Below are 27,201 nucleotides of genomic sequence, written 5' to 3'. Positions count from 1 at the left end.
AAAGTATGCGAACAATGTCAAAAATGTCCACGAAGCTCAAATCATGCGTTGAAGTGAGGCACATGATCAACAACTACGGTAAAGAATACTCAGAGAAGTCAATACTCATACTAGAATTTTTAATTTTTAATAATCGAAAATTGAAGTGTAGATCACATATTCGTACATACTTTTTCTCCATCTTAATAAAGTAAAGTTATTCAAGGGTAACAATCTAGTCTTATCACTAATGCCAAAACCTCAAAAACCCATCCGAAATTCAAAATTCTGCAGAAGTTTTATTTAAATTTTCTAAATTGTTAATTGAAATTCAGGTCGGAATGTTAAATTTTCGGAGTTTCTGGTTCCAATTTCCCATTATCAAAATTGTATTTCTATTGTTGTATTTCTGATTTTGCATCATGCTTAGGATCCTTGATTTTGAGTTCGAATAATCATAAGAAATTAGAAATGAAAAACTGCTTTGAAATCCTGGCTCAAATTTGGTATTGCATTTCATATCAAATTTGAATTATGTTTTTTCGCAAATCATATGCATTGTCAATATTTTGATAATAGTTTTCCGAATATGAAAAAAGAAGAATTTTGTTTTATTTTCAAATTCAAAGTTCTCAAACTTAATTCTTACACAAAATTTTTACATTTTAAGCTTCTAAATGGCGATCCTAAATTGAAAAATCAGATTCAGATTCATCATTTGAAATTCACATTTTAATTCAAATTCACAATACAGATTAATAATGAATAGTTGAAAAAATGAATTAAAATTAAAAAAGAACTGCTGAATTTAAATATTACATTCATGAATGAAGTTAGAGCCTTGGTTCATTGAATTCTGATCTCGAATTAAGATTTGGAAATCGTTTTCTTTTTTGTACATTTCAGAAATCGTATAGAAATTCGAAAACAGATTCAAAGTTCAATTTTTGAATTTAGGATAAGCACACAGATTCAGAATGCAGACTCAAAATGTAAAAAAAGATTTAGCTTCTAAATGAGTTTTTCAATCATCAAAAAATTGTTGAAGAATTCAAGAGAACAAACTTAAAAATTTGCTTGTTAATTTAAATTCCAGATTTCAAATTTTTTTGGGTTTTCGTTATGGAATCGATTCTTTATGAAAAATGTTTGCTGTTAAAGAAATATGTACCTGACCTTCACCTAAAAAATCTGCACAAAATTCAATCTTTTGTCGGTGTATTGATTAATATTACAGTAGTTTTTCCATTTTATCACAGTCGATAGAATTTCTACGTGAATTTGGCGAAACTATAAATTAAACTGAAAAAATGTATTGTGTATTGTAATTGTCTTTAATCAATAATTTATAATGTTTTCAGTAGTGAAAACGTTTTGCATCAATAAATTTTAATCATGAGATTTTACTAAAGTTTACTTAACACAAAGGATCGATTTCAGTTCAAATTTTTCTTGTCTATCTCAGTTTTGAGATTTTTTTTATTGAAATAAAACCCTGCAGAATATCAATGTGATAGTGTACATCTTATGAAAGTGACTTATTTAGTTTTTAAGGTAATTCAACAGTCGATACCACTTACGTCCATTTTGAAAAAGAATTCTAAGAAAACTGCATCAAAAAATTTCAAATTTCAATATTTTTATCTTCACGCCTTTGATTAATTGAAAAGTTTATATTTTCAAAAAATGTTTCGAAATTTACTTAACTCAGACTCTGAGAGTGTTTCTCGAATTATGCCATATGTGCCTGTGCAGAATCCTTTTTTTTCATATGTAGAAAATCAGAAATCTTTTTCCTTTTAACATTTTTTAAAGAAAAAGCTAGCATAATTTCATTTTGATAATCCAAAATTATCCAATCAGATAATATTGCACAATCAAGATTGCGCACTCTGCCCTTTCAAATAAACAAATTAAAATTAGAAATCAATATCTCTTTTCAAAAACGCTCAAATTTGATTCGAAAAACTTTTATCGATTACTTTTTTTTATGGAAAATTTTATTTATTTTCATCAAAGGTTAGAATCTTGGAATTTGCAAAAAAGGTTTGGAAGATTGGGCTTGTTTGATTTGAGTATAGAATAAGGTTTTTTTTATGAAATTGATGGCTACTCAAAAAAGAACTTATTTTATCCTCAAATCAAATAATTTTGATGTACTGGACTGCCGTTCTAAGCGAGATTGTCCCATGTGGAAAAAGGTGCAAACGATAAAAACGCGATTGAAATATCAGCTTTATTTCCAATTTTTCTCTCAAACTAAAAATTCACCGACAGTTTTTTCGTAGTGAACAGTTCAAGTTAATCATTTTACAATGTTTTCTTTCGAAAAAAATTACATTTCCTACAAAAAAAAACAGCAAATTAGAGCCAAAAATGCTCTGTGTGACACTTTTGCGTAGAATCAGAATGCATGCCGATGCAGGGGCGGTCCTAGAGCTGGCTCTTGGGGGGGGGGGGGGGTGATTTTCCAATTTTCAAAAATCAGTCTATTTGAAGGAACGTTAATATCTGGTGAAAAAACAATCAGTTGAGTGAGTGAAAGGAAGGGGAGGGGTTGCGGGGGAGAAGGTCAGTTGCAAATGAGTCTACAATATAAGCTGCACACTGCTCCGCCTTCCCCCATGAATTGAACTGAACAACAGGTATTTAAAAAAAAGTATGAAACAAGAGATAAATAATGAAAACTTTATCAAAATTTCTCTATATATCTACTCATTTCCATATTCTTCTACACAACTCACACATCCTTTTATAAATTAACCAGCGAATCTATAATATCCACTGCGAAAAATAACCTTTATTATGAATTTTTTTAATTTGTAGGTATATCTGGTATTTTAAAATTGTCACTTTAAGAGCCCTTTAAAAAATTTCTCGTTATAAATGTAATTTTTTCAATGAAAATAATACATACGTTGTTGAGAGATTAAAATGTAGAAGAAAATTTCCAAGCTATCTTGATTTTTTCCTGATGCTTCCAAATATTAGAGCTCTGATATTTTAAAATTTATCGAAAGTATTTTACTTTTCACAAGGCCGATAAACTAATAAATAAACATAATATACGGGCATTAAATTCTTCATTGAATTATTTTACTGAATCGTGATTTCGAAATTTAGTATTATTATTTTTTAGAAAAAAAAAACGATTATTAAAATTAGTTTCTAATTATGAAGCTTCTGGAACCTAATTTTATTTGATTTGCTCTTTAATTTAAAATTAACATTCTAAATTTTCAATTTTAACTGTACAACAACAAATAAATTATAAAAAAGTGATTATTTCTTTTTTATTGTTCGCAGAATTCCTTATTTTTTAAATAATTTTGAATTATAAAAAAAGAACTATAAAATAAACGGTTAATTCTGAATGTTAATATCTTATTTTATTTAGTGTAGAGTCTACATCATTTGCAGTTGAAATAGTCAAGCTTTCAGATTCAGAATATCAAACCTTAAGCATAATTTTACCTAAAAACTTCAATATTATTGTGTAAATCAGCTGAAAGCAGTATCGGTGACATAATTGCTGTAGATCTTGAAATCCAGGAGTGTTGGTTAAAAATCACTAAAAGATCTTCTGACTGTTTTGTATAATATATTGCCTTGTGGAATTATAAGGGAATAGTTTTTATTCAAAAGGGAAAAATTAAAACCGAGGCAAACTGATTTTGGAAGATTTTTGCGACTAAAAACTCGTTTTTTGTCAGATTTTTTCTCTCCTTTCTTATTTTCTGGCATTTAGTTATTTTAAAACTTAGCAGTTTAGAGTGAAATCGATCAAAGAGAAACCTACATGAACAACAAAAAATATGTAAAATCTTTTCAAGATCCTCTATTCCTTCAACGATACAGATTAGAGGGAAGAATACCAAAAATTGACAAATTCCCGAAAAAAAAACAATACAGATTTCGTCTAGATAATCTTCGTATTTTACAAAATGAGGAAAGATACTTAATTCTATAATTTTTTATCATGGTAAATTACTCACGGTCTTTATGAAAATTTATCATTAAGTTAAAACCTTTTTTTTTTTAATCTTTTTGATATTTTCCACTTTTGATAAAATGCACAAATTTTTTGAATGAACCTTGTATTTTCAAAATTTATACCGGAAACAAGAGCTGATAAAAAAAAATACAAATTTGCATTTAATGCTCCTAAATAAGTCGAAATCAGTTTTCAAATTCTTTGCACCTCGGAAAATGTTGATTTTATTTCCTTGTGTTTTAGTTTTGAATGTAGATTGTGGGTTCTGAGGATGAATTCCTTCATATTGAAACAACTTTTATAAATACTTTTTTTGTTCTTTTTTGGCTCTAAAAACTCACAGGGAACGCAAAAATCATAACGCAATCATTATCTCTTTTTTCGATTTATTGTTGCTGAAATCTCAAGAAGAGATTTTTTGTAATTTAAACTCTTACTATGAATATTTTATATTCGATTTCTGTTTGGCAGTACTTGTAGTTTTTTCATGGTCATCCATAATATGAATGTTTGATGTGATACATTTTAAACAGAATTAAATAAAATCTGATTTGAAATTTAAATTTATGTTTTTGAATTTCATAATAAAGGTTATTTATTTTAAGTTTATAATTCATATTTGAATGGTGAAAAATTGAGGGTGATAAAAACTTGCGAAAGAGAATCTTTACTTTGATTCAGAACCTGAATTTTTACTTTGCGATAAGTCATGAATTCCTTATAAACGCAAGTGAAAAATAGCATTACTTTAGATTTTTAAATGAGGTTAGCATTGGACATCTGATATGACTTTGAAAAGTTTAAAAAATCTCAATAAACCAGCTGTAAACAAAGAAAAGAAGTAGAATTTTAAATTCAAATTTATATTTATATTTCAGATATGTATTTGCTTCATATTCTTAAAGTAAAGTTATATTATAATAATTTTTCCTGATTCTGAATTGATAATTTTCCTTCGATTTAAAAAATATTTTGTAACACAAAAATAACCCTAATCGGAAGCTTTTCGCTCCTCAAAACTTCATCAAAAATGAATTTAATCCGGCATCGACACTTGTTGTTTATTACGATTGAATTTGTTTATTGAAATATTGGTGACTAAAAGACAAACAAAAAAGATTAGAAAGTTGAAAAATTGAAGTCATACGTTTCTTAAACGCCTACTGGAAAACTGAACACCGATGGATAACTTGACTAAAATTTAAATTTCTTACAGTAAAGGCAATTTAACACTTCAAGGTCAAAGGTTTTTTTTACTTTTTAGAACGACCAAGATCTGTTAATCCATTAAACATGGTAAAAATTTCTAAAACTAAACAAAATTGAAAATCACATGATTCCGTACGTTTATAGTTTAAAGATTTTTTTTTTTTTTTCCTTCTAAATCTGAGCAAATAAAAAAAAAGCTTATTGAAGGCAAAAAATGTATGATAACAGCAGAACAAATATTCCAAGTATTTCAGTGTTATAACCATATTGACCCCCCTATATGACTTTTTTAAATTTGTTATTTCATTAAAATTCAAAACAAAATCATGAATTCAAAAGCTCTGAATTTGAACCAAATATAAAATTTATGACGATTTGCTCGTGTTAATTTAGGCATATGAGGGAAATTAGTGACAATTTAAATTCAAGATCAAAACTCAACAACTTTGGTTGAGTTACTTATCAACAAAAGTTATTTGGTATGATTCAGTCCAGGGAATCGCAAGTTACAGCTGCTTAAGTTTGATGGTCCGACTTTTTTCAATATTGAGTCTTTTAAGTGATAAATTAACTGTTCTGCTGTATAAACACCCCCACGGAGTGGAAAATTTTGAAAATTTAAAAGCACATCTACTAAGAAAAGTTCCAACTTTTTATAGAAACTCGAGCTTTTGCGGGTATTTTATAACGGTTTTTTGCCGCTTGGGGGGGGGGGTGATCACCCCGATCACCCCCCCCATAGGACCGCGCCTGTGCCGATGCTAGTTCTACGAAAAACTGTCACACAACAACAATTTTTCGAACATTTTAAAAGCTTGTGAAGTTTATTTTTTCCCAAAAACTCATTCTAAACCGTAATTTGAGAAATACGTTCCTCTTTGTTTATAAAAATGCATAGTTCAGTATGGATCATGTAAGTAGTGCCTACCGAAAAGTGTTTAGTGAAAATTTCTCTGAATAAAACACTCAAGACATCTCGCTCCTCCTCTGCCCTCTATTTTAGTGTTCTTTTCAGTGAATAACATTAAATTCAACAGTTTGAATTCATCTTAAGACAATATTTTGATAAAATTTGCATTTTTCATAGAATTTTCTCTAGTGTGACATTCTTGCGTAAAACTATCAACATAGAGACAACCACCTTAATGAAAATTTCGTATAAGTTCAGAACAAAGTATACTTGTTTGTGTTTTTATTCGAAAGTTAACACTAAAAGAGACCGTTTCTAGCAAAAAAGTGAAAATGACCCAAAAGTCACATGGGACATTCTTGCTTAGAACGGCAGTGGAGTCTTAGAAAAATTCAAAGATTTTAACCATCGATGAAAGCAAATTCCATATTTTGTTTCTAAGGGTTTCATTATAAAAATTTAAGCGACCCTTTAGGTTAAGGATCACTATTCAATTAATTATTCAACTAACTATTCAATTAATAATCATATCATTGCACACATGATCAGTTCCCTAACCGCAAAGAAAGGTTAAAATAATTAATATATGTATGTAAACTACTCAAAGATTTTCTTTAATGCTGTCAGAAATAGTTGTTATCTTGCCTATTGGAATTTCTAAAAATTGTAGAATTTATATTTTCAAAGCGTTGTATTTCTGAAACAAGAACATCTAGGCAAGTTCTGTTTCCTGAATTAAATAGAGGATGATAAATAAGTTCAAAATCAGCATTTTGTAATCATAGACGTCAAGAATCATCAAAACTTTAGTAGAAATAGATCAAATCTGAGAAATGTTTTCAATTCAGGATGACTAAATCACATCAAATCAGTTAACAAAGGCACCAAAATAATATTCACCTGTGTGATCTATTTTAAATTGACAGTACCAGAAAAGTTGAGTAACGTGTTGCCAAATATCGACTAAATTGCAAAGAACAATTCTTTTTCCAGTTTAGCCCTTTTTGATTAGAACCATCGTTTAGCCCAGATCCCGTATACCAAATTGAGCAGGAAGCATTACAGGTTGCCACTTGTCTAAGGACGGCACAAAATCTGGATCACCATAAAACTTTTAACCCGAGAAACCATTACACGGCAACACAAAAAGGAACATCAATGGTTGTTTATTGATCTCTCAAGTGCCAAGTTTATGACCATCATCGACTGGACCCGGGAAGTTCCACAAGGCAAGCTATACAAGGCTTTTTATGGATTGTGCACTTTCATCAGCACTTCACTCGTCATAAAACGAGGGTACTTGAGAGTAAACAAATTCCCCTCCCCCGAAAAACACCCCCGGGAGCTCTGGACTTCGGCTATGGCTAGATCAGCTCATATACATACCAAGTTCAGTCCCGAAAAGAGGAAAGGTAAGTTTATTGCACCACTTGAGATTTTGTTTGCAGTTTTACCACGCCACGCCGCCATCAGAGGAAACACTTCAAGTCGCCGCCACTGGTTCAGCTCTCAGGGGTTTTCAAGGCTCGTCCTTATGGTTGAACGTATCCTGTTGGCAACTGTTGGAGGTCCCCTAACCAGGTAATCGTCTTAAATAATTTCATTAAAGCTTTTTTGGTCTTCTTGCGCTGCAATGGGTGCGTAAGTGGGAACATGTTTGGACTTTTCACGAGGATCGGTACTTGAACTCGATCACTCCTGGCCACTGGATAGGCCGTAAACAGAAACCCTCCTGGCTAATCGGTACTGGCGACAGACGAATTATGCTAATTACCCAACCTACATTCGAGAGGTGCCTTCCTTCGAGTAGAGTGTCTGGTGGATGAAACCTTTTCGCACTGTTTTGGGTGGTCTCCAGTGGAGTATGTCTGCTCGCTCAATGCGAGAAGATTCGTGCCAAAAGTGAAAGGATAATGATACGCAGGACTTCCACCTTCTAGTTTGGTACGCTTTCCCAAAAACGGGAGTAGGTAAAAGGGTTTATCCATCCTTGAGCAAATTCCGGACAACACGTCTGGTCCGAAGTGGATAAGCCGAAAACACGCACTCATTCCTTGGATCTCCTAACTGATAGAGATGGATCAAAAACCCGCCAACATGCAGAACTTTTTTGTTTGCTTTGGTGATCATCTTAAGAGGCCACATAATTCGGCGATGATGGTATCTGGATTAGGAGCAGCCCGAAGCGGCCTCAGAACCCGGGCTAACTAATGCGGTCGAGCGAGGGAGGTTGTGGTTTTAAGATTAACACTTTAGGTTGCAATCCAGCACCGGCTGACATTCATCAAGTCTTTAGATGGGACGCTGGAGATAAGAAATATATTTGTTTTACCCCAACAGTAATCCTCAAATACAAATTTAAAGTAAGAAACATTTTAAGAAACAAAATCTCTTAACAAATTAAACAGCATTTTTGTTAAAATTTAAGTTAAAGAATCCCAGGCCATTCATCATGATATTGTTGCAAAAATATGTTTTGAAATCACCACCAATTTTGGAAACAAATTTCAAAGAAATGTAATGTGCACTAACGTATAAAAAGTCGAGGAGTCCTGAATTAGCGCAATGAGTTTTAATTTTGTACGGAAATTGGTATGGGAAAGCAAAATTTTTCATTAAAAATGTATACATATCTGGTCATGGCCGTAGGAACGGGGGGTGTTTAATGGGGGTGTTTATGGGGGTGCCCCTCCATGAGGGTCCAAAAAATATCAAGCAAAATGTTCTTCTCTAAACTCAAAATTTTAAATTCATAAGAAAATTTTGATTAACAACTAAAGCTAATCAAGAGTAACAATCTCGACTCAGAACAAAGACCAAAACCTCGAAATCTTATCCCAGGTCCACAATTCTACTATAGATTTAAAAAAAATGTCTCGCTTGTTGATAGAAACTTAAAGACTGTACTCGAACAACACTATCAAATGTTATTCACAAAATAAGTTGGTGCATGAATTTTGGGTTAAGTTCTTAGTCTCCAATATCTAATTTTTAATAAGATTATACTAACTAAGGTTGTCAGAATGCCCGGATTTTGTCCGAATGTTTTTACTTATTTGCAAAATCAAAGAAAAATTTTTATTGTGTGTTATCAATTTTGAATTTTGCTTCCAATGTAATTTTACGACTGGATTTGAACTTTTCTTTGTTTGTTGGCTTTTCAGTCTAATATAAATAAGAATGTAACAATATTGTTTACATTATGTCCGACGTTTCGGCCTTGAGTCTTGGCCTTCTTCAAAGGAAATCTATAATTTATTTTCGAAACATTTAAAATCTTTTCTACAAATTGTTTATCCTAAATGTTGTACTTACTATGTATCATACTGTACTGTACTAGGTGGTATCGTCTGTGCTTAAAAGCTTCTGGATGGGTTGACCTATGTGAAAATATACTGTGATTGTTTTCTGTGTTGACTTTGCTATAGGGTACGTTACCATTTTGATCGGTGATGAGAAAATTATTTTTAGAAAACTGCGTCCACTTAAAAATTAGATAATTTGCGGGAAACTTACTCTGCACTATTTTTAGTAATGGCTAACTTTTTGTTTACTTTGTGCATTGATGTATGTTTATGTGTGTGTGTGTGATGATTAGATAATATTTTCGTGTGTTTTTAACGTATAATATAAGTAATATAGGTACAAATATTCGTAGTGTGTCACTCCGTTGGTTGCAGCTACCCGGGGGATGTTGGTGTTGAAATGAGTTCTTGTTGTGACGGGTTTGTTTTGGATTGTTTCTTACTCCTGTTGGTACTCACCATGTGTATGATGTTGGTGTACATGGGAGTGAACTCTTCTACATCTGAGCGGTAATTTACCGCGCTCTTTGTTGCCTTGATGTGGAAGGTTTCAAGCGTGTTGAGGCGATTTGAGTGGTAAGAACGATCCAAAACCTTTGCCTTTCCTGTATCAAACCGGTGTCGATGTGTGACACAGTGCTTGATCATAGCTGTTGTGCTGTTGGCCAGAGCTTTTATTTCTTCGCTGGAATAGTTGTAGCCCGTTTTGAGCATTGTGTCTAATTTCGTTTGGCTCGATTTGTGTGCAGACATCCGCTTTTTTAACAGCTGTTTTGTTTGTCCTATGTATTGGCCGGGGCATGATGTGCACGGAATGCTGTAAATTATGTTGTGTTGATCCATGGTGCAGAGTGAATCTTTCACCTTAGTGAAGAAATTCTTTACAGTATTGTTCGATTTAGTGGCTATTTTCCAATTAGGGAAATCCATTTTTAGCAGCTTAGAAATTTGTTCGCTTAGAATTGGCACATATGGTATAGATATATATCCAGTAATTTCCTGTTTTATGAGATGTTCATCTGTATCCTTTTCCTTTTTACTTTGTTCTTGTGCTGCCACTCGTTGAAAGATCCTGTTTATTAGTGTTAATGGATAGTTGTTCAGCTTGAGTTGTTTTTGAATTATTTGTTTTGTTTGATCTGTATTCAGGTTCTTACTAAGGTTTATAACTCTATGGATGAAATTATATGCAACATTTATCTTCATTTTAAGGCTATGTAATGACAGATAATTTAAAATTCTGCCTGATGCGATGGGTTTGCTGTACCATTCTGTGGTTAGCTGTCCTTCCGTATTCCTTATGACGATCATATCGAGAAAAGGTAAACGCCGTTCGTTTTCCTCTTCCACAGTAAATTGTAAGTGGGAGTTGTATTGATTGAAGGCCCCTAATGTTTCGTGGATCTTGTCTTTTGGGAGAATCAAGAATAGGTCATCCACGTACTTTTTAAGGACTGGTATTTTGAAAGTCAGACTATTTCTGACTGTGTCGAGCAAAATGTTCAATACAATATCAGCCAAAATTGGTGATAATGGGCTCCCCATAGCTGTGCCAAATTTTTGTAAATACACCTGTCCAGCATACATAAAATAACTTGAATCTAGGCAGAATTCTATAACTTCAAGGAAGAGGTCTAAATTAATCTTCGTATGTTCCTTTATGCTGTCCCAACTGTTGATGATCCCGCTGATGACCAGATGTTTTGGTATATTGGTGAACAGCGAAATAACGTCGAAAGAAACCATGATATGGTCTTCTGGTATTTTTGTTTCGCAAATTTCTGCAGAAAATTCGTATGAGTTTCGAATATTTGTTGTGGATATTATAGACTTTTGCAAAATGTTTGCTAAAAACTTAGATAGCCTATAAGTTGGACTAGTTAATGCTGGAACAACTGGTCTAAGTGGTAAATCGGACTTATGTGCCTTTGGTTGACCATAAATCCTTGGACACGTTGCAGTCGTACTTTTGAGGAAATATGCTGTTTTACTGTCAATCAAATTTAATTGAGCCATACGTTTAATAATGTCGTTGGTCTTTGTTTCAAAAGCTGATGTTAGGTCCTTATTTTGTTTAGCGTAGGTTGTGGTATCGTTTACTAGTTGTTTCATTTTAGAATCATATGTCTGTCTGCACATGACAACGGATTTGTTACCTTTGTCAGATTGTAAAATGCATATCTCTGGATTTCGGTTGATAAATTTTGTGGTATTCATTTTTGCTTTTTCTAAGAATTTGGTGCTAGGATCCTTGTGATTGGTTTTATTTAAACTGTCAAGATGAGTCTGTATGGAATTGGCGACTAAACATCTATTGCGGTTTTGAATATCAATATCTCGGTTGGTTTTAATCAGTTCTTCTATACCAGCTAACAAATGGAACACTGGGATTTGGTTGACGTTATTGTATGGCAGAGTAAATTTAGGGCCTAGACTTAGAAGCGTCATTATGTCGGGTGGAATAGTGACTTCAGTGGCATTCAGTATTGCTTTTTCATTAAATGTCGGAAAATTATCTGATTTATGCCTTATATTTAATAGAAGATAGTGCATTTTCTTTTGAGCTGTTTTATTGCGTATAAAGGAGTTTGTTGTGAACGCTTTGGTTTGTGTTTTTATGTATTGAGCAGCGATGTCGTTTCCCAGATGATATATGATGTCGGATTTCAATGTTGCTATTTTCCTTTCGCAGTTTTTAATCATATACCATGTGTGTTTTATTTCTATGTTCAAAATTGACTTTTTGATTCGGTTCATAGCATGTTGTAGTTTGTACATATACGGACTATTGTCCTCAAGTAATTGGTGAATGCATTTTAACGAGTGGATAATATGGTTTGGAAATACACCATTTTGTCGACATTTAATCAAGAAGTCTTTCCTTATAATCATATTGCTCAATTTTAGATTATAATCAGAGTAGGTTTTGAGGGTTGTAACTACGTTGTGTCCGAATTGACTGTTTATAGTAGCGAAAAAACTGTTGTTTGGTTGCGCCATGTTGCAATTTCAATGTAATTTTACGACTGGATTTGAACTTTTCTTTGTTTGTTGGCTTTTCAGTCTAATATAAATAAGAATGTAACAATATTGTTTACATTATGTCCGACGTTTCGGCCTTGAGTCTTGGCCTTCTTCAAAGGAAATCTATAATTTATTTTCGAAACATTTAAAATCTTTTCTACAAATTGTTTATCCTAAATGTTGTACTTACTATGTATCATACTGTACTGTACTAGGTGGTATCGTCTGTGCTTAAAAGCTTCTGGATGGGTTGACCTATGTGAAAATATACTGTGATTGTTTTCTGTGTTGACTTTGCTATAGGGTACGTTACCATTTTGATCGGTGATGAGAAAATTATTTTTAGAAAACTGCGTCCACTTAAAAATTAGATAATTTGCGGGAAACTTACTCTGCACTATTTTTAGTAATGGCTAACTTTTTGTTTACTTTGTGCATTGATGTATGTTTATGTGTGTGTGTGTGATGATTAGATAATATTTTCGTGTGTTTTTAACGTATAATATAAGTAATATAGGTACAAATATTCGTAGTGTGTCACTCCGTTGGTTGCAGCTACCCGGGGGATGTTGGTGTTGAAATGAGTTCTTGTTGTGACGGGTTTGTTTTGGATTGTTTCTTACTCCTGTTGGTACTCACCATGTGTATGATGTTGGTGTACATGGGAGTGAACTCTTCTACATCTGAGCGGTAATTTACCGCGCTCTTTGTTGCCTTGATGTGGAAGGTTTCAAGCGTGTTGAGGCGATTTGAGTGGTAAGAACGATCCAAAACCTTTGCCTTTCCTGTATCAAACCGGTGTCGATGTGTGACACAGTGCTTGATCATAGCTGTTGTGCTGTTGGCCAGAGCTTTTATTTCTTCGCTGGAATAGTTGTAGCCCGTTTTGAGCATTGTGTCTAATTTCGTTTGGCTCGATTTGTGTGCAGACATCCGCTTTTTTAACAGCTGTTTTGTTTGTCCTATGTATTGGCCGGGGCATGATGTGCACGGAATGCTGTAAATTATGTTGTGTTGATCCATGGTGCAGAGTGAATCTTTCACCTTAGTGAAGAAATTCTTTACAGTATTGTTCGATTTAGTGGCTATTTTCCAATTAGGGAAATCCATTTTTAGCAGCTTAGAAATTTGTTCGCTTAGAATTGGCACATATGGTATAGATATATATCCAGTAATTTCCTGTTTTATGAGATGTTCATCTGTATCCTTTTCCTTTTTACTTTGTTCTTGTGCTGCCACTCGTTGAAAGATCCTGTTTATTAGTGTTAATGGATAGTTGTTCAGCTTGAGTTGTTTTTGAATTATTTGTTTTGTTTGATCTGTATTCAGGTTCTTACTAAGGTTTATAACTCTATGGATGAAATTATATGCAACATTTATCTTCATTTTAAGGCTATGTAATGACAGATAATTTAAAATTCTGCCTGATGCGATGGGTTTGCTGTACCATTCTGTGGTTAGCTGTCCTTCCGTATTCCTTATGACGATCATATCGAGAAAAGGTAAACGCCGTTCGTTTTCCTCTTCCACAGTAAATTGTAAGTGGGAGTTGTATTGATTGAAGGCCCCTAATGTTTCGTGGATCTTGTCTTTTGGGAGAATCAAGAATAGGTCATCCACGTACTTTTTAAGGACTGGTATTTTGAAAGTCAGACTATTTCTGACTGTGTCGAGCAAAATGTTCAATACAATATCAGCCAAAATTGGTGATAATGGGCTCCCCATAGCTGTGCCAAATTTTTTTTTTTTGTAAATACACCTGTCCAGCATACATAAAATAACTTGAATCTAGGCAGAATTCTATAACTTCAAGGAAGAGGTCTAAATTAATCTTCGTATGTTCCTTTATGCTGTCCCAACTGTTGATGATCCCGCTGATGACCAGATGTTTTGGTATATTGGTGAACAGCGAAATAACGTCGAAAGAAACCATGATATGGTCTTCTGGTATTTTTGTTTCGCAAATTTCTGCAGAAAATTCGTATGAGTTTCGAATATTTGTTGTGGATATTATAGACTTTTGCAAAATGTTTGCTAAAAACTTAGATAGCCTATAAGTTGGACTAGTTAATGCTGGAACAACTGGTCTAAGTGGTAAATCGGACTTATGTGCCTTTGGTTGACCATAAATCCTTGGACACGTTGCAGTCGTACTTTTGAGGAAATATGCTGTTTTACTGTCAATCAAATTTAATTGAGCCATACGTTTAATAATGTCGTTGGTCTTTGTTTCAAAAGCTGATGTTAGGTCCTTATTTTGTTTAGCGTAGGTTGTGGTATCGTTTACTAGTTGTTTCATTTTAGAATCATATGTCTGTCTGCACATGACAACGGATTTGTTACCTTTGTCAGATTGTAAAATGCATATCTCTGGATTTCGGTTGATAAATTTTGTGGTATTCATTTTTGCTTTTTCTAAGAATTTGGTGCTAGGATCCTTGTGATTGGTTTTATTTAAACTGTCAAGATGAGTCTGTATGGAATTGGCGACTAAACATCTATTGCGGTTTTGAATATCAATATCTCGGTTGGTTTTAATCAGTTCTTCTATACCAGCTAACAAATGGAACACTGGGATTTGGTTGACGTTATTGTATGGCAGAGTAAATTTAGGGCCTAGACTTAGAAGCGTCATTATGTCGGGTGGAATAGTGACTTCAGTGGCATTCAGTATTGCTTTTTCATTAAATGTCGGAAAATTATCTGATTTATGCCTTATATTTAATAGAAGATAGTGCATTTTCTTTTGAGCTGCAACATTGAAATCCGACATCATATATCATCTGGGAAACGACATCGCTGCTCAATACATAAAAACACAAACCAAAGCGTTCACAACAAACTCCTTTATACGCAATAAAACAGCTCAAAAGAAAATGCACTATCTTCTATTAAATATAAGGCATAAATCAGATAATTTTCCGACATTTAATGAAAAAGCAATACTGAATGCCACTGAAGTCACTATTCCACCCGACATAATGACGCTTCTAAGTCTAGGCCCTAAATTTACTCTGCCATACAATAACGTCAACCAAATCCCAGTGTTCCATTTGTTAGCTGGTATAGAAGAACTGATTAAAACCAACCGAGATATTGATATTCAAAACCGCAATAGATGTTTAGTCGCCAATTCCATACAGACTCATCTTGACAGTTTAAATAAAACCAATCACAAGGATCCTAGCACCAAATTCTTAGAAAAAGCAAAAATGAATACCACAAAATTTATCAACCGAAATCCAGAGATATGCATTTTACAATCTGACAAAGGTAACAAATCCGTTGTCATGTGCAGACAGACATATGATTCTAAAATGAAACAACTAGTAAACGATACCACAACCTACGCTAAACAAAATAAGGACCTAACATCAGCTTTTGAAACAAAGACCAACGACATTATTAAACGTATGGCTCAATTAAATTTGATTGACAGTAAAACAGCATATTTCCTCAAAAGTACGACTGCAACGTGTCCAAGGATTTATGGTCAACCAAAGGCACATAAGTCCGATTTACCACTTAGACCAGTTGTTCCAGCATTAACTAGTCCAACTTATAGGCTATCTAAGTTTTTAGCAAACATTTTGCAAAAGTCTATAATATCCACAACAAATATTCGAAACTCATACGAATTTTCTGCAGAAATTTGCGAAACAAAAATACCAGAAGACCATATCATGGTTTCTTTCGACGTTATTTCGCTGTTCACCAATATACCAAAACATCTGGTCATCAGCGGGATCATCAACAGTTGGGACAGCATAAAGGAACATACGAAGATTAATTTAGACCTCTTCCTTGAAGTTATAGAATTCTGCCTAGATTCAAGTTATTTTATGTATGCTGGACAGGTGTATTTACAAAAAAAAAAAAAATTTGGCACAGCTATGGGGAGCCCATTATCACCAATTTTGGCTGATATTGTATTGAACATTTTGCTCGACACAGTCAGAAATAGTCTGACTTTCAAAATACCAGTCCTTAAAAAGTACGTGGATGACCTATTCTTGATTCTCCCAAAAGATAAGATCCACGAAACATTAGGGGCCTTCAATCAATACAACTCCCACTTACAATTTACTGTGGAAGAGGAAAACGAACGGCGTTTACCTTTTCTCGATATGATCGTCATAAGGAATACGGAAGGACAGCTAACCACAGAATGGTACAGCAAACCCATCGCATCAGGCAGAATTTTAAATTATCTGTCATTACATAGCCTTAAAATGAAGATAAATGTTGCATATAATTTCATCCATAGAGTTATAAACCTTAGTAAGAACCTGAATACAGATCAAACAAAACAAATAATTCAAAAACAACTCAAGCTGAACAACTATCCATTAACACTAATAAACAGGATCTTTCAACGAGTGGCAGCACAAGAACAAAGTAAAAAGGAAAAGGATACAGATGAACATCTCATAAAACAGGAAATTACTGGATATATATCTATACCATATGTGCCAATTCTAAGCGAACAAATTTCTAAGCTGCTAAAAATGGATTTCCCTAATTGGAAAATAGCCACTAAATCGAACAATACTGTAAAGAATTTCTTCACTAAGGTGAAAGATTCACTCTGCACCATGGATCAACACAACATAATTTACAGCATTCCGTGCACATCATGCCCCGGCCAATACATAGGACAAACAAAACAGCTGTTAAAAAAGCGGATGTCTGCACACAAATCGAGCCAAACGAAATTAGACACAATGCTCAAAACGGGCTACAACTATTCCAGCGAAGAAATAAAAGCTCTGGCCAACAGCACAACAGCTATGATCAAGCACTGTGTCACACATCGACACCGGTTTGATACAGGAAAGGCAAAGGTTTTGGATCGTTCTTACCACTCAAATCGCCTCAACACGCTTGAAATCTTCCACATCAAGGCAACAAAGAGCGCGGTAAATTACCGCTCAGATGTAGAAGAGTTCACTCCCATGTACACCAACATCATACACATGGTGAGTACCAACAGGAGTAAGAAACAATCCAAAACAAACCCGTCACAACAAGAACTCATTTCAACACCAACATCCCCCGGGTAGCTGCAACCAACGGAGTGACACACTACGAATATTTGTACCTATATTACTTATATTATACGTTAAAAACACACGAAAATATTATCTAATCATCACACACACACACATAAACATACATCAATGCACAAAGTAAACAAAAAGTTAGCCATTACTAAAAATAGTGCAGAGTAAGTTTCCCGCAAATTATCTAATTTTTAAGTGGACGCAGTTTTCTAAAAATAATTTTCTCATCACCGATCAAAATGGTAACGTACCCTATAGCAAAGTCAACACAGAAAACAATCACAGTATATTTTCACATAGGTCAACCCATCCAGAAGCTTTTAAGCACAGACGATACCACCTAGTACAGTACAGTATGATACATAGTAAGTACAACATTTAGGATAAACAATTTGTAGAAAAGATTTTAAATGTTTCGAAAATAAATTATAGATTTCCTTTGAAGAAGGCCAAGACTCAAGGCCGAAACGTCGGACATAATGTAAACAATATTGTTACATTCTTATTTATATTAGACTGAAAAGCCAACAAACAAAGAAGAATTTTGCTTCCAAAACAATTTTTTAACAAAGTTTAGCCAAATAAACTGGCTTTGATGAAAACAAACTACTTTTAGAGTTTTTTCTTCCTGATTTTAATTGAAGAATTCCCCAATTTGCCTGGATATTGCCCATATTTTAGGTGGAAAACTTTTAAATCGAATGCCCACATTTTGCAAGATTTTTAGATATAATAGCCCAAATTTTTCCTGCCTCGATTAGTGCGGAAAAATATCTGGTAAGCAGAACCGGATTAAGCCATCCGGGGGCTCGGGGTAATTTTTCTCGGGGGGGCCCTATGATTCAATTTTTTTTAAAGGCCATCCCTGAATACCAAACTTTTTAAACGTGTAAAAGAATAGGAGATTAGCTCAGTATACTGTCTTCTATTGCCATGTTGCGGGAGAACTCCTTCGTTGCTTACCCCTAACTTATGTAAGAGAAAAACTATTCTAGGTATTATATCCCGGGGGCCCTTTTAGTTGCTATATTTCAAGTTTTCATTCCTAATTTTTAATTTTGATTTCTTTTCATAGATTTGTAGAGATTGACGTAGGACGTAGTATGATTAAAGTAAAATTAAAACTTTTTTTCCTCGGGGGCCCCCTGAGCTGGGGGGCCTGAGGCAATTGCCCCTTTTGCCCCCCTTTAATCTGGCTTTGCTGGTAAGTTTAGGGTTCAATGATTTCCGATGTTCTGGTTCCAATTTTTTTATAAATCTCAATTTGTTGCATGTTACCGGATTGTGGAATCTGTATTTAGTTTATAATTCTTGATTTTCAGATTGGTTTCTCATTGGGACAAAATTATGATCCGAATCTTGGTTTTACATTTTAAACTAGAATAAGATTCACTTTACATGTTGAAAACTCATCATCCCGGAATGTTGAAAATATATTTAAAAAAACAAACCATTTTTAAATTTGGATTTGAAATTTTTACCCTTAATTCTCATGCCGATTTGAACCTTAAAAAGGTCCATAACGGTGATCCAGAAATGAAATATTAGAGTTTCATCATTCGGAGTTTTCAGTCAGATTCACTAGTTAAATTACAAATAAATGATTGGAGTTAAAATTCATACAGAAAATCAAAGATTCAAAATTCGATCAAGAGATTTCAGGTTAAGATTTCTGTCGGTTCTGTTCATATTAATTGAGAATTTTTGTTTGGAATTTCTATTATGAAATCAATTTTATAGGATAGGAATTCAAAATTTGTATTCAGGTTGTAAATGCATAATTCAGATTCGGAATTTAAATTCGAAATTGCCCTAAACAAAACATAAAACAGGTAAAACCCACTGTTATGAAATAAGATCTGAACTCATTTTCAAAATTTCGTGCTTTGAAGAATCTAACTTTCAATTTTTCAAAGGATTTCAATAATGAAATAAATTATTAATGATCATTGATTGTTTATAAAATGTTTTGTAGGGGGAAGTCGTCTACTACCGGACACTTAAAGTTTTTAGCAATAATTTCAAAAATAGATTTTTGTTAATATTGGTTCCTCTACTGATTTAAAGAGTATCAATATTATGATCACTTAACTATATTAGAAAAAAAAAATTACAACATATTTATGTAGTAAGAGAAATCATTTCATGTTAGTTTTCACTCATTTCCAAAAGTGTTGTCTATGGCCGGACACTACGAATTACTTCACCAAAGTTGTCACCAATGGCACAATAATGTAGCAAAATTACTGAAATCACTTGCACAGGTCTTGTGAGTATATGTTTTCCAATACTGGACGTTCTATGAAGCCAGTCATATAAGTTTTTTTGACAAACCAGAATGAAACATGTTTCGAAAAAAAAACTAGAGAAAAATTGTCTATGACCGAACAGCAAAATCTTAAGTTTCTCAGAGGACCAAAATAGTCTTCTACTAACCAGTTGAGGGTGCTATAGAGATGAAAAAAATGAAAGTTTCAAGTTGAAATCATCTTTAATTTTGAATATTTCCTTGTCCGGTCATAGACAACAATTAGGTGTCCGGCGCATTTTTTTAAATTTTCCTTATAATTTCGTCAACATTTACACTCCCACAACTTTCTCTTTGCAATAGCGTTTTAAAGCACACAATTTTACATCATTCAAAACATAAATTAGGTTTGAAGATGAGGCGTATGAAATGTAGATGTAAATGTAAAAGTATGTAAAATTAGATCATTGAATATTTAGATCAAATAAAATTAGGTTTTTAAGTGTTTCTGTCTCGAAGAAAATTGATAATTTTTTGGTGTGTAGAATGTTGCTCCTATTTTGATTTTGGAATTCACTCTTCAGTTGTCAAAATGCCGTCCAAGGAAGAAGAGCAGCGTATCAAAATTTTGCTCGGGCATCGCGAAAATCCGAGCTACTCGCACGCAAAGCTGGCAAAATCGCTAAAAGTTGCCAAATCAACCGTTACAAATGTAATTAAAGTGTTTGGGGAACGTTTGTCGACAGCCAGGAAGTCTGGATCGGGGGGAAATCGAAAATTGGAAGCTGCTGAGACGACAAAGAGAGTTGCCGGTAGTTTCAAACTGGGTGTATCGTCTACAACCGTGCATCGAGCCAAAAAACGAGCCGGACTATCGACTTACAAGAAGGTAGTGACTCCAAATCGCGATAATAAACAAAATTCGACGGCCAAAGCGCGATCCCGGAGGCTTTACACGACGATGCTGACGAAGTTTGACTGCGTGGTAATGGACGACGAAACCTACGTCAAAGCCGACTACAAGCAGCTTCCGGGACAGGAGTTTTATACGGCAAAAGGAAGGGGAAAGGTAGCAGATATTTTCAAGCACATGAAACTGTCAAAGTTCGCGAAGAAATATCTGGTTTGGCAAGCCATCTGTACCTGTGGCTTGAAAAGCAGCATTTTCATAGCTTCAGGGACTGTCAACCAAGAAATTTGATTTTTTAAATAAACGATTTCACCGATTTACACGCGTTTTCCCTTGACCAAATTTTGACCGTATCACCCTTTAGTTGAAACCACGGCACTTAATGTAATGCACTGATTTTTTTTTCATGTTTAGTTTAGTGAACCTGTATATAAGAGAAGTGACATCTGAAACACAAAATTCCAATCGAGCAAAAGAACTGTCAAAATCGATTCCAATCGATCCGAGCATTTTGTCGCAGAGCTTTTACCTTTCTTATTGAAAACTCAACCAAGGAAAGTATTGTGCTTGTTGTTATAGTTCAAACAAATAATTTTTAAGCTGGTCATATGAATTTATGATTAGCTGCATTTTTTTTCAATGCTTTGGTGAATCGTGTTCCTAGTTAGAAAACTTACTAATTATTAACGAAATTTAAGTCATTCATACCGTTTATCGCGATCCTTCGGGCATCGAGTTCAATATTTTTTTTTTTTTGGATTGAAGGAGCGTTCACTTTAGAGCTTGAACATTGAGCCAGAAAACAGTGCTGGGGATTTTTTTGTGTAAGATTTCGGCGATGTTGCCACATATTTTATTTTAAGAGGGATCGCTTCTCTTATATGAAGGTTCACTAGTTTAGTTGCGTAATTAGAGGGCTAGACATGATGGTCCAAAATAGGTCTCCTGGTTCAAAATTAGTTCTTTACCCTATAAACCAGCCGTATAGGGCCAGAACAATATCACACATTCGAACATGTTACATTCAATTTCCAACGAACTGCCAAAAGGAAATGCTGTTCAAATAAAAGCATCCATATTTGTGAACGCCTCACTCCGTGCCTCCCCACTCGTCTGGATTTTCTCGACGCTTTTTCTCTTATTTGGGTAGTTTGGTTAGGCTGATGTTGTTGTTTATATTTTGATTTGAGTTTCTCACTTCCTACGCTAGGTATTGAATTCCGCACCTTTTATCCATTTCTGTGTACCTCCCCCGTTAAATCCTCTGGCCCTTTTCCCCCCGCCCAAATGGGTTGGCCACACCAGCCAGATTCTACCGGTAAAACTAGCTTTTCCCACCTTTCCCATCCGCCACGATCGGGTCACACATAAATATGTACATATATTCCTTTACATGGAACTTACAGACAGCCTCCAACAGCAGCAACAGCATCATCATCATCATCAGGACAGGAGTAACCACAAGACACCGTTTGCTCGTTCGTTCATCGCCACCAGATGGATTCAAAAGTAGAAGTAAAAAGTGTCAAATTTCTTTCATCAAAACGAGTCTCACTTCTGAACTACCAGTTTCAATCCATTAGATGGGTACCTATCCTCACTCTCGGTTTGAGGGAACCTGTTATTAGTTGTCGATAGACGCACCACGATTTTGAGAAGGAAGGGAGCCTTCGAAAGATCATCCATCTGAGTAATAAACTATGTTAAGTCTCACAACTTGATGCAGCAAGACCACGACGCTACGCCTCGATCGTAGTGAGTTCAGACGGGGTTAACTCCGACATTAGCATTGTGTACCACCAACCGAATGGAGGGGCAGAAAGAGTATAGAAAAAAAAAAACCATTTACATCGAATAAACATAAATATTCACACTTGAGGTTGGTTGTTAGTTTTTGTCAATTGAATTTTCAATTATAGGCCTGAGCACCGTCGCGACACCTCTTCACGATAAGGGGAAAAGCTTGTGACGCTTTACTACAGAATCTATTTATGCTTGTTGGTGTTGAGGAAATGAATTGGTTATAATAAAATCAAATCGAAAAAAAATAAATTTTACTTAGCTTAGCGAATAATTTTTGCATTTTTTTTCTTTTTTGATCTGTTTATGAATAAACTAAGGCAACAAATATTTTTGTAATAACTCATGTGTGAAAAAATACTTACTCTAAGCAAGGGTGTTGACAATTTTTGGTTTAAAATTTAAAAAAATAACATAAGGTTTAAAGCAGAGGTACGCTGCTGCTGGTTCCTCACAACGAGAGCCACAAACTGAGATATCAGTTGAACGATTTCCAAAATAGCGACGGTAGACTCCCCCGGAAGCTGTTTCGGAAAAAAACTTCCCCGCGACTTCCAGCAACTTTTGCCGTTTCAGAGGACAGACTACAATTTAACATGGGAAAATTGATTCTGTTGATAAATTAAAAAAAATAAACACATGATTGTTTTATCGTACAGGAAATAGTTGTCCTGAATATGCTCCAGTCTCCGAGCATTCGAAAAATAGTTCCTCCGAATTGCAGGACAAATGTTGTGCTACGAAATTTGGATGGCCATATCTCCGTGCCACATCAAAACCTAGTATTTTTGACAGTTTAAGCGTCATTCGAGCAGTTTTCCTTTGGCTCAGAGGGATATGATGTTGCATATTAATTTTGGCACTATGTTTTTTTTTCGTCCTGAAACCGTGCAGAACATTGAACAGGCTTACGCAAGAAACAATCCCATGCTGAAAATATTTAGCCCACAATGAATAGAAAGAATGCCAGTTATGAATGGAAAATATTAAGCGTGTATCAGAGAAACTGTCATCGATCATTCCCGCGTGGCATAGGCGATGGAAGCGAAAAGTTATTCTGTAAAAAGTTCGGTGAAATTTTAGCGGCATCCCACTTGCACTTGTGGAAAACCATCACACAAATTCGGCCCCGCTTCCATCGCCTATGGTTGGTGGAAAAAAGAACGGCCTAGTAAACACCACGTGAAAAAGGTGCGCGAGTGAAAAGTTCGGTGTAACGAGTTTCTAGCCGAATCGGGATAAAGTCCAGAAAGACGGAACGACAATCCGGGGGACCAACTTCTGCCTTATCCGAATCGGGATTTCGTTTCGAAAAACGAGAGTTGCGTCGCGAGTTCCGATAACATCCGATAGACTTCCAAGTGAGCCCTGAAACAATTATTTTATAAAATCACGTTTTCTTCCTAGGGGTAAAGGGGGGCAAACAGATCGCGTCCTTTTATCCTTTCACCTGTAAATAGACACTAAAAAAAGATTTAAATACCTTTCAGTTCCTTCTATGCAATTTTAATGACACAAAGTTGATAGAACATATGAATAAAAAGCTCTGTACTGGGCAAATAAGATCAAATAACACTTCACTCAGATGGCTCCGGTTAAATTCAGAGTCATATTTGAGTTTCTGAGGAAATTTCACGTGAGATGAATGCTATTCCAGATTCTCAAACCAGCGGTTTCGTGTTTTTCTTCGTGCATTGGACGGTTTATATGGAAGACCCCCCTCAAAAGGGGCCGTCTCTAAATTGTGTTTAATTTGAACTCGAAGTTCTCACAATAAACTTCCGTAACAAATATCAGCCTTTTTCATCACATAGTGACTGAGCCTTAAGAAGATTTTTCAAATGTGCAACCATTGTAAAAAAAATGGACAACATTAGGCACAACATAAAATTTGCCTGTGCAACTATTGGGCACATACAAGCTGTTTTAAATGATTTTTTAAATTTTTACTACACTTTTTTTTTAAACACTTGAACTTTTGGAAGTTGTTGACCAATCCTGTATGAGTGCAATCGTCAAAAAAAATCGAGTGAATTTGGTTGAAATGACTAAAATACAGCATAAAAATCATAATCACGTGCTAAGCTGTGCAACGATTGGCAAATCACCCTAGCTGAGTTTTTCCGTGTATAATTTGAATGAAAAAAACCACGATAAAAAATTTTCGTTGACGTTGTCTGAAGAAGTCGAATTGAAAAATCAATCAATTATGCATACATACGTCCAGCGACGAGTTTCCAGCGAAAATGAGCTACAGTTAATGAGAAAAATAGGATCTTTTTGTGCGAAACTGTCGTCGCATGTATTTGCAGGATTAATTTTGAGACAGGTCTTTTTTGGGGAATTTTCAGTTCCAACTCCCAGTCGATCAGCACCCAAAACAACATGAACGTTCTACCGATCGATCGATGATGGTTTGCAGTCCAAAAATGAAGGCACGTTTCGAGTGACGCGTCAGAGAAAAATTCCCAGGAAATTCGTCTGGGGAATTCAATTTGTCGAGTTTTTCACCATCCAACCTCTCGCTCGGTGACATCCCCCGGGTGCAGTGGAAATGTGTGAGCTGGGCGCAAATTTTTTGGCAGGAAACTTGCTATTGGAATCAGATTCTTCCCCCCTTGGGGAGTTTGGGTTCGATTCCCAGAATTTTAATTGGCGCTAAAAATGGAGCTTTCGAATTGCTGATGTCTGATTAAAACCGAAGGTGCTTTTTCAATTGTTTTTGGTATGGTGCCAATGATGGATCGGCCACACAGTTTCAGGTTTTTCGATGGATTCGGGCTGAAATCGAAGATGCTGGAATGGCAAACAGTGCGTTTCATTGTAATTTTTCGACTGTTCAATATTTATTCTGCTCTCGGACTGTGTAAACAGACACTTGGCTACCGGGCACTTGACGAGGAGGGGCAACAACTCTTCAAAGCCCCGAAGGACCACTCACTCTTACGCGAGAGGAAAACAAAAACAAACTCGACGAAAGCCAAAATCTGAGAATCACTTCAGGTCGCGCGCTCTGGACGTTGAAGCGAAGGTTCATCATAATCAATTCCAATTCATCATCGACGGCTTAGCTACTGTGTACCTCCCCATTGGATTTGGATGGGTACACGGCCAGATCAGAGATCAATCTCGCAAGAGGTTTAGCGTTGATGGGTGCTAGCTTTGGCAACCAAGTTACGCACTTTGCTGCCACTTGAACGCATTTCACCAGAAGCGATCTTTTTGATGAATCCGCTCGGTGTACTAGCTGATAGTTTAGGCTTTATAATTCTATGTTTGTATGTTAATCGTGGTTTACTCTCCTCTTTTCGAGGCATTTTTCATGAAACCAAATTCATCGTGGACATAGAAAAATGATTTTCAATTTGAACTTTTTCTGTTAATAATTTAAAAAAAAAATTGAATTTCAAATATCGATCTAAAGACATACAATGGGATTCATCAAAAGTAAACATTAGATTCGGAAATATCGACAAACACTGTTTTTAACCTTATAAGTATATTTGTTAAAAAAAAGTTCATGATAAGTTGCTTTATAAGAGAGCTAGACAATGTGATCTAAGAAAGGTCCTCTGGTCCAAAATTAGTCTGTTACCCTTGTTGTCAATCATTAATCATAATTCTCTTGTGCTTTCAGCCAAAGGTCGAAATTTACGGGTGGTACGCAGTAGATTGCAACAAAATTTAAATTCCTTTTTGAATTACTTGAAAATGTGGAAAATTTCTCCTAACGCTTCCAAAACTCAACTTATTTTATTTCCCCATAAGCCAAGAGCAAATTTTTTAAAACCTAATGAAAATCATTCCATAACTTTTAATGGGGTTTCTTTAGAATGGTCTGATCACGTGAAGTACTTGGGACTTACACTTGATCGGAATCTTACTTTTAAAAATCACATTGAAGATATTCAATCTAAGTGTAATAAATATACTAAATCTCTTTATTCTCTCATCAACAGGAAATCCCGGCTGTGCTTGAAGAATAAGATGCTTATTTATAAGCAAGTTTTCCGACCAGCGATAATGTATGCAGTTCCGATTTGGTCTAGCTGCTGCGCGACGAGGAAGAAAGCCATCCAGAGGATTCAGAACAAGGTTCTGAAAATGATTTTGCGGCTTCCACCTTGGCACAGCACCGAAGATCTTCATCGGATTGCAGGCATTGAATCTGTCGAAGAGATGGCCAACAAAATCATCTCCAACTTCAGAGGCAAATCGATGCAGTCTTCCATCGCAGAGATTCGCTCTCTCTACAATTAGTTTAATTTTAGGATAGCTTTAGTTTTTAGTTTAAAATATTTTTTTTTTTCACTACAGGATGTTCTCCTTTATAAAAATGCTTGATTGTGCTCAGCAAATTTAAGTCGAATAAATAAATTTTAGTGATTATTAAACTATAGGGCTCTGAAAGTTCATTATTGAACTGAACACCTAATTTAATGTATTAATATAATATAAATGTAATGATGAATTGGTACTAATAAAGATATATTTAAAAAAAAATAATAATGTATATTACATCATTGTTTCGTGTTCAGACACTCAAATAGTCTATTGTCTGATTGGATGAAACTAGAAAAAGTAGATAAAAACGTTTATAAATACATTTTAAAAAATTTTGCCGAAAACTGAAAACCATTCACTGTAGATGCATAATGAGAAACCCCCCGAGGCAGTATGAGCACCATTAATGAAGGCATAATGAGCGTTTTCTGTCGGGGAATCTAGCAGCGAATTGAACTCGATGAAGTCAACTGAG

At 34.8% G+C, this 27,201-nt stretch overlaps 3 long non-coding RNA genes across 3 annotated transcripts; 1 reads left to right on the top strand and 2 right to left on the bottom strand.

Moving 5' to 3' along the window:
- Positions 1 to 9,240: 9,240 nt before the first annotated feature.
- On the bottom strand, positions 9,241 to 9,666 carry LOC129753361 (uncharacterized). The gene is made up of 3 exons (XR_008738927.1): positions 9,531 to 9,666; positions 9,408 to 9,472; positions 9,241 to 9,340 (listed from the first exon to the last, which is right to left on the bottom strand). It is a non-coding gene; the product is annotated as an uncharacterized LOC129753361 (long non-coding RNA).
- A 2,778-nt stretch (positions 9,667 to 12,444) lies between these two features.
- LOC129753812 (uncharacterized) lies at positions 12,445 to 12,870 on the bottom strand. The gene is made up of 3 exons (XR_008738957.1): positions 12,735 to 12,870; positions 12,612 to 12,676; positions 12,445 to 12,544 (listed from the first exon to the last, which is right to left on the bottom strand). It is a non-coding gene; the product is annotated as an uncharacterized LOC129753812 (long non-coding RNA).
- A 4,720-nt stretch (positions 12,871 to 17,590) lies between these two features.
- Positions 17,591 to 18,016, top strand: LOC129751942 (uncharacterized). Its single transcript, XR_008738831.1, has 3 exons — positions 17,591 to 17,726; positions 17,785 to 17,849; positions 17,917 to 18,016. It is a non-coding gene; the product is annotated as an uncharacterized LOC129751942 (long non-coding RNA).
- The last annotated feature ends 9,185 nt before the right edge of the window (positions 18,017 to 27,201 follow it).

The sequence above is a fragment of the Uranotaenia lowii genome, chromosome 3 (assembly GCF_029784155.1).
Source record: "Uranotaenia lowii strain MFRU-FL chromosome 3, ASM2978415v1, whole genome shotgun sequence".
Lineage (NCBI taxonomy): Eukaryota > Metazoa > Arthropoda > Insecta > Diptera > Culicidae > Uranotaenia > Uranotaenia lowii.
The sequence above is the reverse complement of the archived record's forward strand: the minus strand, read 5'-3'. Positions and strand labels throughout refer to the sequence as shown.